The 17,918-nt window shown below is 29.2% G+C and overlaps 1 protein-coding gene across 4 annotated transcripts in view; it reads left to right on the top strand.

Moving 5' to 3' along the window:
* The first annotated feature begins 4,737 nt into the window (after nt 1–4,737).
* Nucleotides 4,738–17,918, top strand: part of LOC105835075 (voltage-dependent calcium channel gamma-2 subunit) — a 281,672-nt gene continuing 268,491 nt past the window's right edge. For 2 of the 4 annotated variants that reach the window (XM_036283197.1, XM_036283189.1), the window contains exon 1: nt 5,912–6,175. The gene's annotated coding sequence lies outside the window, so the exon portion shown is untranslated. Of the gene's footprint in view, nt 5,325–5,911; nt 6,176–16,449; nt 16,863–17,918 lie in introns of those variants that run through there. The other 2 variants (XM_036283184.1, XR_003626409.2) reach the window with 2 other exon arrangements.

The following is a 17,918-nucleotide window of genomic DNA, read 5'->3' as shown; positions in this document are numbered from 1 at the left end:
AATTTTATAAGCATTAAAAATGCAAATACTGGAAATTTTTTACAAAACTAAACTACTATTAATTCGTATTATTTATAAAATAAGTTTTAATAATAGCTCATGTTTTTTTACATTACATGAAATAAATTTAAGTTTAGATGTATGTAGTAAATAATAGTAAGTTTTTAGTTTTTTGCTCAAGTTATAATCCAATTTTAACCTGTTAACGCCATTTTATTTTCCTTGTCTTCAAGGTCTGTTTGCAAGCATGAAAAGGTGGAATATTTTAATAAGAATACAGTTTTCTGTAGGTTTTGAGATCTCTTTTCAAGATCCCGTCAAAATTTTATTTGTCAACGAAGAAATTCAGTGTCGCGCTTCGAACGAAAAAACTGCCGAAAAAAATCAGTATTTCTTTATAAAAAACATTAATTTTACATTGAAATTCTTGTGACTTCCAAAAGTGCTTAATTGGTGGACTAACAGTTGTACTTCAAAAATGTGCATTTAAAATTTTTCGATTTACCACGGTCGATTTAAAATGGCGACTGAAATATCAAAAGTCAAAATTTTCACTTTTTTGTTATTATTTCATAGAATTCAAATGAATAATCGCTTTTAATCCTCAAAATGATGTGTATCATATTTCTTGAGTTAGGTCTCAATTATATCTAAAATTCCCAAAATGGCGGATCCAATACGGCGACCCTAAAATTCAATATTTGAGCAGTTTTTCCTCTTTTTTTTATTTCTTCCTTAGACATTATAAACGGAATACTTTTGATACATTTTTTTCTACATATAAGCCTAAATTAGTACATAAAATATCTCAAATCTCACTTTTTTACTTAATTTTGGATCAAAATTTATATTTTTCAATTCCATTCAGGATATACACTGTCGTAAAAAAAACGAGACAAAAATTTTAACCGAATTTTTGGGTAATCTTCAAAGTGACACAACTTTGCGAAAAATCATTAAGAAACACGGTAGTGGCTCGCACCAAGTGAAAGCGTAGCGCGAGTACGCGACTTGCGGGCACCTGAGATTATTAGATCTCAGAAACGGCTAAACCGATCGACTTCTAACCAGGCTCGATCAAAAGCTTGGGGGGTCGATTTGTATAAAAAAACTACTTTTATTTTTCCTCTATAGAGGATTTATCACGACACGAAGTCCCAATGTCAAAATTTTCATGTAAGATACGACGTCGTCGACTTCAGAAAGTGTCACTTTCACACTTTTGATACAAGAGGCGCTTGTGTGTTGTGTGTTATGAACGCGCATCAGGTATTGGGCCGTATTCTGTTCCTGCCTCTCGACAACTGTCGGTTCAGCAGTTTGTGAACTGGTCATAATGAATTCTTTAAGAATATAATGTATTTGTTTCTTTATTTTTGTAGATAACACTTTTAGCTTTTTTAATTATAAATTTTAAAAATTAAATTTTAATTTTTAACTTTTACTAGATATTTTTGAAACACATAAACTTTAACTTGTTAACTGTTTTCCGAAGTTTAAAAAATTTATTTGTGTAAAAGAAAAAATTATAAAAGAAACAATTATTTAAAAAGACACGTTTCCACATAAATGACAGTATTTCGTTGTTATTCCATGTAAATTTAATTTACAAATAAAATGTTGAATATATTTTATGGTTAATTAAATAAATTATTTAATTAATTATTTAATTAAGTAACGCGCGCTTCACTGTTATAGGACTTATTATTCATTTTCAGAAAATTTGAAGATTTAAAAAACTTTTGTTTCTTCGATAATTTTACAAACTTCGATAATTTCACAAAATTAATGTTGGTAAGTTAATATATTTTTTTAACAAAATCAAGTTAAAGTTATTAACTTATAAAATTAATTTTCTCAAGTTAAAAATTGCATAAATGAAAAACTGATTTAGTTAAAAGGTAGGTTAAACTAATTCCAGTTAAATTTAAAGTTAATTTTGGAAAACGTTATTTATATTTATATTAAATTAGAAAATCATAATTCATTTAAACTAGATTATCAAAACAATTATAATTAGATTAGATCATAAAATAAATTTAACATTTTATTTGTAAATTAAGTTTATATAGAATAACAAAGAAATATTGTCGATTGTTTGGAAATGTATTTTTTCTTTCACGATTTTTTCTTTTACACAGACAAATTTTTAAAACTTTGGAAAAAAGTTAACGAGTCAAAGTTTATGTGTTTCAAAAATATTTTGTTAAAGTTACAAATTAAAATTTAAAATTAATAAAGTTAAAAATTGTTAGCTTTTTAATCTTATTATTAACTTTTAATATTTTATAAAATATTTATAAAATGTAACTTAAATAATCGCTCTTTTTTCGAATTGAAAGCTTAATAATATTAGGCACTAGAGTGATATCATCTTCTTCGTAGTTTATCTCACTGACAAGGACAAAAATGTTTTAGTATTAATATTTAAAAAGTCGGTTAAAAAAGGGTTGATTCTCTAGAGGTTAAAGATGTCTTTCATATATATACCTTGAAGACCAATTCTAGAATTGCTTTAAGATATCTAAACGTCTTTATATATTTATTATTCAACATTTAAAAGAAGACATTTTACATCGTAATTTAGTAGTTCATGTGGCAGTGAAACATCCGCCACAATACAATGTGCACATGCGTGCAGCATCCGCAGTCGCGGCAGCCGCGATGTAGTTCGCAGAATCGCCGCTATAGGCGACGACGCGATGCTGCCTTTCTCGTGATGTAATTTACATTCTGAGAGCTATATAAGATCACCTAAGGTGACGAATTAACCTACGATAGCAATCGTAGTAAGCTCTCAACTCTCTTAGGCTCTACGTAATAGATTTTTTGTATCCTGATAGAGAGAATTCCACGGGTTTTCGTACCTCTTCTCGGAGAAAGCTCTCTGAGCCTCCGCATAAATGTATAAACCTTTATAAATGTCTAAAAAGAATTCTAGAAAAGGTCTTCAAGACGTATAAAAGACATCTTTAAGATGTCTCATATAGATTTTTTGGATTTCTAAAAGACATCTTTTAGATATCTTTAAAATATCTTTTAGATTTCTTCAAGATGTCTTTTAGACATCGCCAGATATCTAAAAGGTATCTCAAACTGTTGCATAAGAAATCTAAAAGACATCTTTTTGTCTATATGAGAACATGATGATTGATTTCTGCTGGACGCTTAAACGAGATGTCTCTGTGAAAGGGAAGAAACGTAAGAGAAAGCCATTGCACAGAACCTTCGATAATAAAAGAGTCAGATATAATAAAAAAAGAGAGTGAATTTTCTACGTTATTTATTCACAGAAGCTCAGACTTGTCATACGTATTGAATTTTTCCCGGGTAATGTGCCCAGACAACACGCTTGTCAGAATAAAAACTTTAAGAGAACTTTTTTAAAAAAACATTTAGATATCTTGGAAATGATGCCAAAATGATAACATTTATCAGAAACGTTTACTAAGAGAGGTCTTTGAGATATCTCATTGAAGTTTCATTTAAGTTTCTTGAAAATCCTTATGACATCAACTAAATGATATCAACTTAATGTCTCATAAAAGATATCACAATGCTGTCCGATTTTTGAGCCGTCCATGCGCGTTGTAGTTGATTCAGAAATCAGACAACACTATAACACCCTGAATGAAAGATCCATTTGATATTAAAAAAATTATCATAAAGATAATGTTTTTAAAAATAACGGTTTGTCTACAATTATTGCGCACAAAAAAGTGCACAAAATCTAAATTCATCACATACTGAACAAAAACAGGATAATAAATATACTATTTAATTTTTCTTAGAATATATGATCTATATAGTGAACCATCTAATTAACCATTTAAACTCTTCAAAGTATTAGTGCTAAATAGATCGCAATTTCCATCAAATTATTAAGGTTATGGAAAAAGATAAATTTAACAATGAAATTAGTAAGTAAATAAATTAATGCTATTTATTTTTAATGTTTTGCAAAATTTAATTGCTTTTATAAAAAATAATATAATTGCGTCAGTTTATAACATATAGATATATGTAGACAATAACAAGTACCCATATCGATGAGTCAAATTGGCGTAGCAGATAGAGTACAAGGTTCGTCATCCTAAGGTCCCGGGTTCAAAACCTACCAGCGGCAAGTAAGAATAAAATAAAATAATATAATTTAAATTTAATTAATTAATAAAAATTTGTCTTAAATTTAGTATGTACTGTTGATAAAAATAATTTTTTAAAAATGAAATTTTTATTTTATTTTTTTATCTCTAGTTGCAGTTTAAATATATCCGATTTAAGAAATCTTTTAGATATCAGTTTCATGATATCTAAAACTTTCTGTTCTCAAAAAACGGCGCATTGGTTAACATTCTGACATCATTATGTTATCTTTTAGAAGTCTCTTTATGTTATCATTTTCAGAAACAGGATATCTTTTAGAGATTTTTTTGGCAACATATTGTTCACTGGGTGGTTACACAAGACTGCATGCTCTGGATTATATACATTTGTGACCCAAACTGCTTTTACAAGGTGTTTTTTTGAGGTTAGGAAAAAATGAGCCAATTCAGCAATTCTGTCCTTGAATTTGGATTCAGCGAGTCAAAATAGATAAGGATAGAATAGTCTGGTCCGCCGAACCAACATTAAAAAGAAATTTATTTTTGACTTTAGGAAAAAATGAGCCAATTCAGAAATTCTAACCTTGGATTCGGATTCAGCGGGTTAAAATACATAAGGATTGACTAGTCTGGTCCGGACCAACATTAAAAAAAAATTTTTTTTGAAGTTAGGAAATACGAGGTAACTTTACAATTCTGACCTTCGATTCGGATTTAGCGGATCAAAATACATAAGGATTGACTAGTCTGGTCCGCCGGACCAACTTTTTTTATGTGCTTGTGTAATCACTTTCGCAACACAAAGCGAGACGACCAATCAGCGTCGCGGAAAAGCAGCGTGATACATATCGACTTTGAATGCGTATTTCACGGTACATATCAAATTTTTATGGATTATTATTATTATTTGAACGATTTACAGATGTATCACTTGATATTTATTTTTTACTCCCGCAAAACTATCATACCACGAATAACAGCGATTTATTAATATACAATATGTATCAACATTTTATAGAAGACAGACACAGATAAATGTTAAAGCCATTTAGTGTTGAATTCACATTGTACTGGACAAAGGCAACGGCGATGATGACTTATCTTATATGAAAAATTTACAATTCGAACTTTGCGTCGCAATATCTCCGTACTCGTAGGACACAGAGAAAAAATAAAAAAAATTTCTTATACAAATCAAATTGAAGCGTTTGGTTGAATGTAAGTAGAACTCAATCGGTTTATTTAATCGGTATAATCAATCGGTATAATAACCGTTATTAACATCTGATAATCTCGGGTGCTTACAAGTCGTGTACTCGCATATAACACATGATCGGTCCTGCGATTCGCGTTCACTTGGTACAGAACACTACCATATCTCTTGACTTATTATATTATTATATTTTTTCCGAACATTGGTGCGGAACACTACCGTATCTCTTGACTTATTATTGTATTTTTTTATCGCATATAATATTTTTTATAGTATGGTATATTATTTTATAATTTAGTGTTATTTTTTTTTAGCAATTTTCCCAACACTTCTCGACACATTATAAATATTATTTTTCTCTTTCATATATTCATATATTTATCAATGAACATTGTAGAAGATTGTTTGTTAAGTGTCGGTTTAATCTTGACTCTTTTTGAATCACTTTTTTAAAATTTAATTGAAAAAAGAACATTACATTATTTATAATCTTAAAATTTTATTGTTGCGTTATTGCAAGAAAATAGTTTTTAAAATTGTGAATAATTTAATTACTATATCTGTATATATATATATATATATATATATATATATATATATAAGAGTGAGGGATGTTAAAAAATTTAGTCGCCCCACTTTTCAGTCTTAACCAGTCACTAGATCAGTTTCTCTTCTTAAACTGCGATTCACATAGTCAGCATCGTGATCAGTATCAGACAGTCAATCAGTGAGTTCGGACGGTAGAATTTTGTCTTGTGTAACGTTATCCTATTCTGTGAAGCCAACTGTGCCAACGAACAGAGAACGGTATTTTCGGTGTTTTGCGCTCGAACCACATCTCCTGAGATATTTCGAGGTAAGTCAATAGAAGAGTCTAATGAGCAACCGGCTGTCGAACACGTGCGCGTTTGTGTTCACGCCGCCAACGCACCGTTTAGAATTGTATAAATATATAGGGTGATTCTAATCAAAATTATTTACGCGTTATTCGTCAATTTAAACATATTTCTCAATAGACAAATAAATATTACTTTATTTATTAATTAACAATTAAATATCAATTTTAATCAAATAATATTATATATCATACAAATTAGACTGCATACTGAAACTCGGATATATACAAGTAAAAGTTTAATACAAAATAAGTACATACATAGATAAATAAATATAAAGAAAGGAATAATCTACAAAAAAAAAAATTTATTTGAATTTTAATCGTTGTATGCATTACAGAATTGATCTGTATAGACGTATTCAAGTTATGCACATATCAAATAATTGAATAGCTATTTATGTACATTAGAGACTTATATTTATATAAATAAGTCCAAGAGTAATATTGAGAAGATAATTCATTAGTAATTAATTTTGTTTTACCTTTGTTATATATTAATGTTGTGTAAGAAATTTATACTCTTCGTGTAACTGAATAAAATATTAACAGAAATATCTTATTACCTTTATAATGAAATGTATTTACTCCCTATTTACATATCTCAATCGACACTTAGATATTCATTATTTAATATTAATTAAATAACGTATTAAACATTTTTTTAATAAGTATATATATACAAGGAGAAACAAAGAGAAAGAGAGAGAGAGAGAGACAGAGAGAGAGAGATATATAAGAATAAAATTGCCATTTCTTTGAATTTAGATCATTATTTGTGTGCATGAAGTTTATCACATACATTCTATAACAAATAATTAATTGTTATTTATATACATATAAGTCTGAACATACTATTTAAAAAATAATACATTTATAAGTAAGGTACCTGTACCCAATATGCCCCCCCAAATTTGGAGATTTTTGTAAATTTTTGATGAATACGAAATTGAAAAATAAGGGTCAGATTTAATTTAGAAAACATTTCTGAAAAAAGTAAATGAAACATTTTCAATTATTTACATAAGTATAGTAAAGATTTTTTAAAAAGATAGCACTTGGGCCATATTGATTACATATATACCCAATGTGTCACAGCTATGTATTTTCCTCTTTTTCGTAAATATTTTTGAGAAAATACGACAAAATAACAGAATCAATATGTTTAAATAAACACTTATTAACATACTCGTGGAAAAAATTACACATACAGCTATTCATTAAATAATGAAACTGTGTTTATTTAATACAAGGAGCGTTATCTTAACTTTTACCTGTCAAAAAGCTTCAACTAACTGATTAAGAGAAAGACAAGAAATACTAATCAAAAATTAAATATTAAATAAGGAAACAGATCTTAACTTTCTTGTTAATAAGATACATTGTGTTTTTAGTAGTGTTTCTGGCCATAATGGTTTCACAATACAAAGAGCTTTCTTTCTTTAATTATAAACAAGATGTTTTAATAAAAATCTAAAATAAATACAGTGTTGAAAAGCATAAATAAAGAGCTACAATAGTAATGAATTGTGAATATTTATAATTGTTACACGATAGTTACACAAAGCAAAAACTTATCCCTGATATTTTAGATTCAAAAGAATACAATTTGAATAAAGTGTGATTACATAGCGTAAAAAGGAAATATTGACCAGTTGACTAGCATAAATACATCATATCGACTTCCTGAGCGATATATTAGTGTTATATGTAAAATTCATTGTGTAATTATTTGAAAATGGAGGGTGAGCCAAATTGGGTACATGGCCATATATTGGGGGTACAGGTAATTATTAAGTTATTTATTTTGTTTTATTTTGTTATGTAAATTACACAAAAAGATATATATTTTTTGTATAACTAAATAAATGTTCTATTCTATACCATTTTCATAAAAAACAAAAAAATTGATTAACTCGTTAATCTTTTAAATACACACATAACATGTCTTTCAATAACATCTAATAGATCAATGTATATTAATATATTAACCTTTTGTTGACACACCTCTTTTTTCGATCAACTTTGACACATTGTGGTTTACAGAATAATTTTTTAACAACTGCCATTCTCATATGAAGCATTCAATCGTTATAAGAAAAATCATAGATTAATTTCAAGGTTTCTAGAATGTATTGCAATAGTTTTTTCAATGAAATCTTATCATAATTTTTGTAATCAAATTCTTGCTTATCATATGTTGAGAAAAAATGAGAAAAATATTTAATTGTATTAATAGAAATTGTAACTTTCACAGATTTCAATATTAAAAGCTAAAAATTTACGGAATTGTTATTTAGATAAAATATTTAAAAAAAACAGAATAATTTTTTAGTGGATTCTAAACAAGAAATATTTATTTTGCATGGAAGGTAAGTTGTTTCAATAAATGAAAAACCAGAAAAAGAAAAGAAAATGAGCATTAAATTTATTGTCTGGGTAGCTCACACTTAGAGTGTTAACAAAGGGTTAACATTAAAATTAATCGCATATCAATTTGTTCTGGTGCCAGTTTATATAAAATAAACCACAAATTAAAATTCTGTTAAAATTGATGTATGACAAGCAGAAAGAGAGAAAAAAACAAAATTTACCATTTATTTAGGTCACTATTAGCATGCACGGAATTTAGTATATACGCATTCTATTGTGAATAATTAAATATCTATTTATACATATACAAATAGTGGTGATTGTGGCGTAAGAGTTGTACATGTGCCAAACTTCTAAATCCAAATCTACTCGGATGTTTAATTGATCATCGTTGTTTGGAAGGTAACAGCAAACCTTTCCAGATAGAAACGCATGCAGAAAATTTTAGCGTTATTTTTATTTTTAAATGTAAAGTAGGATAAACTTGGGTATGATAGCAATAGTTCTTTAAAATACAAAAAGATACTTTTATTTTTATTATTTTTTAATAGTAAATTTTTTTAGTATATTACTTTACTGCAGCTTAAAGCATATAACACTATCGACATTATAGAGAAAATACTTAACAAAAATTTTATATTATTTTTACCACCCTTTACAACTTTTCCATTAACTACATAAAATATGTATGACCAACTGTTCTATAATACTATAATATTATAGAACAGTTGGCCATACATATTTCATGTAGTTAATATTTGTAAAATAATAAAAAACTTATTTTACATATTTAGTTTTATTATCACATATTATCACATATTTAATTTTATTTTTAGTAATTCTTCCGAACCACGGGTCCACCTTCAAATGGACTGAAATTTTCTGTAATAGCTTCTTATACTTGCAAAGTAATGTAAATAACAATTTTTAGGGAAAAGTCCGAAAAAGGCTATAAACAAAAAAAAATTTTTAATGTACCATTGTTTTCTGATTAATGCGGAATAAAATTCGTCTTCCCAGGGACGCGCGCGCCCACACACACACGCGCGCGCGCGCGCGCGCGGGTGCAAGAGGGACTCCCCTGCATCCACCCCGGTAGAGATGCCCTGAGTAGAAGTGCGTAAAGGTACAGTGCATTCTTTGTTGAGAATAACCATATCAGTTAAGTTGTAACTTCATTTAGAAATGCTAGTTCACCAAAAGTTGTACACCTTACAGTCATTAATACAACTCCATGATTTTGCAAAAATTTGATGCTTTTCTCTCTACTTTGAAACATGGTTACAGCATGTACGATAAAAACTTCGCACCCGTTACACGTCACTTTGTGTCGAATAATACTGTGCAAATGTGACAAACTGTAAACATCACATTTGTCTTGTAACAATATTTACGAACAGTCGATTGTTTATATAAACGCACCGTACTTTTGCGCACTTCTACCCAGGGCACCCCCACCGACGGGTAAATGCGGGGGAGGGAGGGCGAAGGCCCCCTTCGCACCTTGCGCGCGCGCGCGCGCGCGCGCGCGTGTGTGTGTGTGTGTGTGTGTGTGTGTGTGTACCCATGGGAGGACGAATTTCATTCCACATTAATCAGAAAACAATGGTACATTTTCAAACCTTTTTGTTTATAACTTTTTTTTTAGACTTCCTCCGACTAAAAATTGTTATTTACATTACTTTTTAACCATAAGAAGCCACTACAAAAAATTTTAGCTTATTTGGAAGTGGAGCCGTAGTTCGGAAAAATTATTTTATTTTTAAACATTTCTAATAATAAATGTTCATATAAATTTAGCATCTATTTAACTCATTGTCAGTACTAAAAAAAATTAATATATCAAATTTAAAGTGTTAGGTGCGTAGCTTAGTTCTTTTTTATAAAATGTATATATAAACATTCGAAAAAAGACATGGGTCATCTTACCCAAACTGTTAGAGAAAGATAGTCATAGTATTTATTAAAAAATAGAAAAGTATAATCACATATTGCAGTTTGCATACCTTTATTATGTATCTAACATTAATTGTAACAGCTCAACTGTAACTTATTTGATGTTGTGGTAATTTTCAATGAACACATAAAAAATTTTCCAGGCAGTCAAAAATTAAAAAAAGTGATGTATTATCCACAATATTGTTATTTCAATTAGTATACGCACATAAATTACAGTAAATATCGATTATCTTTGAAAATAATTACAAGAGCATATTATTTTGTAATTATTGGAGAAATTATAGCCATTGGCCATTTTCTCCGTATGGCCATCATACCCTAATTTACCATACATAATATACATATAATATACTGTACACTTTAAATCTAATTTATAAAATCATTAAAAATCTCTAAATTTAATTATTGTGACAATCCTTTGAAAAATATCTAAAATGTTTACATAATTGTAGAATGATCCTAGCATTACTATTGTTGAGTGCATTTTAGAAATACCAATTATTGCAAAATAAAAGGAAAAATTGTCGCATAAAATTATATAATTATTATTCAAGCATTCTTAAATAAAAATTTTACAAAAAATTGAAGTAGCACACATAAAACATACATTTCAATACAGATTATATTTCAATACCGATTGTAAATATTTGATAAATATTGAAATAAATTTATTTACACATTATAATTACAAATTTCTTTGTAAAAAAAGAAATGTATTGTTTCTGCAAAATATAACAATTAATGCGAAAGTTTCCTATTTGGGATCGAAAATACTTGTGTCAAAATAAATCATTGGAACAGGTATGAGAATGCATCAAGTACATGAAGATCACGATCTTTGGTCATAAAAGACTAACGTCTCTCGAACAACGCGCGCGATAGCATAGCAAAGCGAAGTATATTTAAAAATTAAGTACATAAAAAATAAGAAAAATATTGTCAAATCAAATAATCGAACAAAATATTTCGTTACAGCGTTCAACTGTGATACTGGCATTGTCGATATCGAGATACTGCCGTGAAACTTTTTCCCGCGCAAGTTTTCATCTCTTCAATAATCGATATTTTTTTCAATATCTCAGAAAAGAAAATAATAAAAAGTCTAATACTATTTTTATTATATAATGTCAATACAAGCTTTTGATTACAATCAATCCGAATAAAATTGTTGCAGTAAATCCCAAGACCTCAAGATCTGGTCTGCGAAAAAATTTTACAAAATGTTACTTTCACGATTCCAGTAGAAGAAAAGTATCAATATCGGCACTCTTAAATCGATCCCTCTTTATTTCTCGAAAAATAAATAATCCATGAATACCGATAAAACATGCTTAGATAATTAAAGAAAAATTATATCAAAAAAATCTTACAAATAAAATGATACTCCAGGAACATAAACGCATGCATTTAAAAAAGAGTATTAGATGAATATAAGTATTTATTAGCCAAGGGTATTTAAAGACTTGGAAAATTTCTATAAAAATTTATTCAAAAGTTATTCTTAAAAAATATATAAAAGCATTATCAATACAAAAATAAAACTATCATCAATCAACACAACAGTATACAATAACAATATGTATTTAGTTTATTCAAAATATATGCAGTAACAATTTAATGTATTCAAAAGTACACAGAGAGAAAGATTTCTTTAGATTTAATAAAAAGTTTTATTCGACTATTCCAAAGCATATATTTTTTTGGTTTTAATAAATTTTATATAGATTTCTTTAGATTTAATAAAATGTATTAAAACAAAGAAATATATGCTTTGGAATAATTGAACAAAACGGTTTATTACATTTAAAGAAAATTTTTTCTCTGTGTACATTCACCCTCAAAAAAAGGCCACCTAATTTTTCTAAAATTTTTTAATATCTTTCAATAGCGACAACTCCGCCAAAAATTATCGTATCGAAATGAACCGAAGCTTAAATTAAAGCTTAAACTTTTCTTTTAAAACCTATATAAGTCATAATTGAATCACAACAAACGTTTTACAAAATAAACGTCGAAGATAGTGCTTGAAAAATGGAAAAAAAATTTTTTTTTAATCGTTGCGTAGCTCAAGGGAGTCAGCTCTATGGTTTTAAAATGTATGAGTTTTTAAGCTTATTTAACAAATCCATCTTTGGAACATTTGTCTATGACTTTTTTTTAACAGGACTACATTGTTTTGAAGGAAATGTTACAAAAACGACAACTTTTTCATTTAAAATTAGCAATTCATGAAGAAATTTGATACATAACGTTAACTCCTTCCATCATTAATCATTAAACGCTATAACCTGTACGACAACGTCGCCAAAAAACATTTCTTTCAACTTTTGTACAATCTGAATGTTGGAGAGAAGTGCTTTTTTTGCGACGTTCACGTTGTACAAAGGTTGAGCGTATTATTTCGATACTCAGCTTAATTTCGCAACAATGTCATTAGATTCTGCAACAGTCGCACAGGTTAGAGCGTTGATTAATGGAAGGAGTCAACGTTATGTATCAAATTTTTTTAACGTTTCTCGTACATCTATACAGCAAGTGTACAACAGATGCGACGAAACGAGTAATTATGACCGGAGACTTGGATTAGGTCGTCTAAAATGTACAACGGCACAAAATGACCAATATATTGTTACATTATTAAAAAATATTACATCAATCGAAATAAAAAGATAATTTGCAACAAATTGGAGTGGAAGTAAGTGACAACACCATTCGGCGAAGACTTGCGGAGGAAAATCTTCAATGTCGAAGAACAGTCTTTAGTGCCAGCGTTAAAACATCAGCATCGCAAAGCTCAATTAAATTTTGTAATAGAAACATCAACATTGGAATTATCATGATTGGAGTTGTGTGTTATTCACGAACGAATTGAGATTTTGTCTCACAATGTCCGAAGGACGTCAACGAGTGTATTATCGTGCTCGAGAACGATTCGCTCTGTGCGCCTTAAAAATGAGAGAAAACTTTAATGGTAGTTCCATGATTTGGACCGGAATATCGGCTAACGCGTGCGCGCGCGGGATCAGATTCTCCTGCCACGTCCACTTCGTTGATCCTGGGTAAGTAATGCTAAAAGCAGGATACACACATACATATACATACACATGATACTTAAATTCGATCATTTACTTAAAGAGAAACAAATTTTTTAACTATGAAGTTTTTATTTCAATTTGCTCTTTTCTATGATATTTTGTTCATGAATTGCTGATTTTAAATGAAAAAGTTGCCGTTTTTGTAACATTTTCTTCAAAACGATGTAGCTCTGTTAAAAAAAACAGTAGAAAAATGTTTCAAAGATGGATTTATTAAAAAATAAATAAGCTTAAAAGCTTATATATTTTTAAATCAGAAAACTGACTCCTTTGAGCTACGCAATGATTAAAAAAAAATTTTTTTCCCCATTTTTCAAGCACTATTTTTGATGTCCGCCATTTTGTAAAATGTTTGTTGTAACTCAATTACGATTTACATGGTTTTAATAGGAAAGTTTAAACTTTAATTTGAGCTTTAGTTCATCTCGATACGATAATTTTTGGCGAAGTTGTCGTTATTGAAAGATATAAAAAAATTTAATAAAAATTAAGTAACCCATTTTTTGTGGGTGTATATTTAACTAAAATTTAATACATTTATTTTTGTTGTATGCAAATTTTAAGTTGCTTAAATAAGGAGGGGTAAAATAATTAAAATGGACAACGAAATCATAGTAAAGTAAAAACTTGGCATGCCCAAGTCGCATAAATTATATTTTTAATATTAACAACATAAAATCTAGGAAATACATAAATAATAAATAAAATATATATAAAATGTAACATATTAACAATATAGTATATTATAATTGATACCCAAAACGGGCAGTTTTTGCTTCACTATAATTCCGTTGATTATTTTAATCATTCCAATCTTGTTTAAATAACTTATAATTTGCATAAAAAAACAATAAATGTTTTAAACTTTAGTTGTATATACTTTTAAATACATTAAATTGTTACTGCATATACTTTTGAATGTATTAAATTGTTATTACATTGTTAGATTGATTGATAATATTTCCATTTTCACATTAATATTTTTATTTTTCAAGCGTGTAATTTTGGAATAGAGTTTTATAGAATTTTTTTAAGTTTTTCTTTAAATTATACTTGGTTGATTACTTGTATTGATCTCATATTTATTTTTGAGTGCAAGCGTTTGTACAGGGTGTTATGCATAAAGTATAAAAGTCTTCATGGAAAGATAGATGAGATCAAGGTGAACATAAAAGTCTGTCTTAGTTTTTGGGTATCTCCAATAAAGCACCGAGCCACTTGAGCTACAGCACGGTCCACTATGTCAAGCATTGGCTGCCGGCGCTGAGGGTGGGGGGAAGAGGAGGAAGAGAAGCCCGTCGCTGCCCGTGCTTTGCCGCTCCCGCCGCACCGCACCTAGACTCGCGTCAATGGCCGCTACGCACATTCGTGATTACTTGACAGAACTATGAGTTAGCAAAAATAGGACAAACTAAAACCGTAATAAACTTTTGTGACTAAGAAAGTCGAAAGAGAGAAAACGATAGAAACTTATGGAATCTACAAATAACATAATTTCTAATTGTGAATATAGTAAATTAATAAAAGTTTTTCGTACATACGAAAGAACATGTACGATAGATTCTTTTTTTTTTCTTAAATATCTTTCCAGTTAACATCAATATCTTGTAGAAATCAAAAAGACATCTTATTTAAGATGTCTTCAAGACATTTCTAAAAGACATCTAAAGGGTATCTAAAAAGATTTTGTTAAGGATATCTTTATAGGATTTTTAAAAGATATCTAAAAGACATCTAAAAGACATCTTAAAAGATGTCTTAAAATTTTCTAACTAAATATTATCGATAAAGAAGCCCAGGATTTGTTAATCGCGGAGTAATATTTGTTCTGCGCACACATTGGTACACTTGATTAACTTCTTTTTGTAAATTTATTTAAATCAAATATCAATTTGTAGCAAATTGTTTAAAATTCTGAGTGATTGTTCAAAGTTTATATGTATATTGCGATCTTAAAACTACGAATATTCTCATATTTCTTCTCACACGTAAATAAAAAAAAGAAAAACCTTATAAAAATTCGCCCATGACAGATTGCTAAGGAATTTTATAAGTTTTAATTTAAGACAAAGATCATTAAAATCGGTTGTATACTTTTGGCTAATAATTATTTTGTACGAAAAGGTCCTATTTTTCCCCACTGTGCGTTGGTTCTCCATAATAATAAATAAATTTAATTTTGCCAAGAAGTCGACCTATTATCATTCTTTTATCGTTCTTTGTATTACTTAAATATATAATAAAATATTGTTAAAGTTTTGAAAAAATTAAGTTCATTCCTGTTTATTAAAGGAATCTTAAAGTAAAATTTTTTCTTTTTTAAGTTTCATAAATCAAGTTCTCCTCTTAATTCTCTTATACAACTACGATATTAACTTACATTTGAGGAATGACATTCGCAAAATTCAATTAATAATCTACAATTAATTCTCATTACCCCGATTAAAAAACATGATTGAATACGTCTGGTGAAAAAGTGGATATATCGAAGAAAAACCAGATAGATGTGAAACATCTGTTGATTTCTGTTTAAAGAATTGCGGTACAGTCTGCAAAATCTGCAATGACGTTACAGTAATAAAATGTGCGTGGTGTAACTCTCTGTTTATGGAACACTTTTTTGCGATAAAATATGACGCTTTTCCTCACTATTGCTGAATATAAATGATAATGTCAATTATTGTGGAATTAATACTCATAAATTATGAAAATTAATTATGAAGTCTTGCCTTCACTGGCTGGATCTCGATCACATCTTGCATGCACATTTACACACCGTTAACTTAGACACCGTTCACTTGGACACAGAAAGATGCACCCTGTTTACTTGGGCACCGCTCAATTGGACACCGTTCTTTTGGACACCGTTCACTTGGACACGAAGAGATGCGCACTGTTCACTTGGACATAGAAAGATGCGCTCTGTTAACTTAAACACCATTTATTTGGACAACGTTCATTTGGACACTGTTTATTCGACACCGTTCACTTCGACAGCGTTTATTTGGACACGAAAAAATGCGCACTGTTCTCTTGGACACAGAAAGATGCGCTCTGTTCACTTGTATACCGTTCACTTGGACACCGTTCAATTGAACACAAAAAGACATGCGTCACTTAAGATGCTTAAAATATATGCAATTTGTTTCAATTATGTAATAAATTTTATTATGTAATAAATAAAAATAAATATAGAATATAATTTAAAAAATTTATAACATTTATTAATGTTCTTATTGCATTTTGTATTGATAAATAAAATATGTGTTAAGTATGGAAGAGAGTGTTCCAGATGCGCATAGTGTAAAACGGACACCATCAATCAGATTACTGTTTTAGTTAAAGTTAGAATAAATTTATAGAATTTGATTGGTGGTGTCCATTTTACACTGTACGCATCTAGGACTCACTTTCGGGAAATAGCTGACCCGACCACGAGCACGCAAACCTTCAAGATACCGCGCACGCGCCGCGCCGTCGCCGGATTTTAGGGCCGCTGCGCGTGATATACCCCATCGCCGCTGGCTAGCGAACACCGCACACGCATGATCGAGCGCCGCCAGTGAATCCGCGTAGAATTCCTATAAGGAGAGTTGTGCCAATACCGCTCTCGATTGTGATTGGCTCTGCCATTTTCCGTTAAACTTCCGGTAGTTTCAGTCATTTCCAGCACAATTTAGCAATCTTGGTATAGCTACTATCATCAATGCATTAACATCAGTATTTTGTGTATCCATATATAAAGCAAAGTGTTTATATTGAAGGTATTTTAATTATACTATTAAAATTGTAATATAATTGTAAATAAAATAAATGTGATTGAAAGTGCTGTGGAATAAAAAAAGGATATATTTGTAAATGTAATCTTGAAAATGCTAAAGTTTTTCAGCATTTTTAAGGTTACATTTACAAATATATGCTTCCTTTATTCCACAGCATTTTCAATCACATTTATTTTATTTACAATTATATATCTATATGTACAAATATATATATGTGTGTGTGTGTGTGTTTGTAATATCTTGTATTAATGTTAAAAATAGAAAATGCCGAATTGTGTAGCTTTTGGATGCTATAATACATCAAAAAAAGGTGCAATAATGCATATGTTTCCACAAGCTTTAGAACGTCGAAAAATATGGATAAAAAATAAGACTTGAAATAAAACTGAAATAAGACTTGAAATTTGCCGCCTTTACATGCTATGAAATGGAAAATGGCGACTTCCGTCACATTGGCACAACTCTCCTTATAGGAACTCTAATCCGCGTATCGCA

This window comes from Monomorium pharaonis, chromosome 1 (genome assembly GCF_013373865.1).
Source record: "Monomorium pharaonis isolate MP-MQ-018 chromosome 1, ASM1337386v2, whole genome shotgun sequence".
NCBI classification, from domain to species: domain Eukaryota; kingdom Metazoa; phylum Arthropoda; class Insecta; order Hymenoptera; family Formicidae; genus Monomorium; species Monomorium pharaonis.
This window is presented reverse-complemented; position numbering and strand designations above follow the sequence as displayed.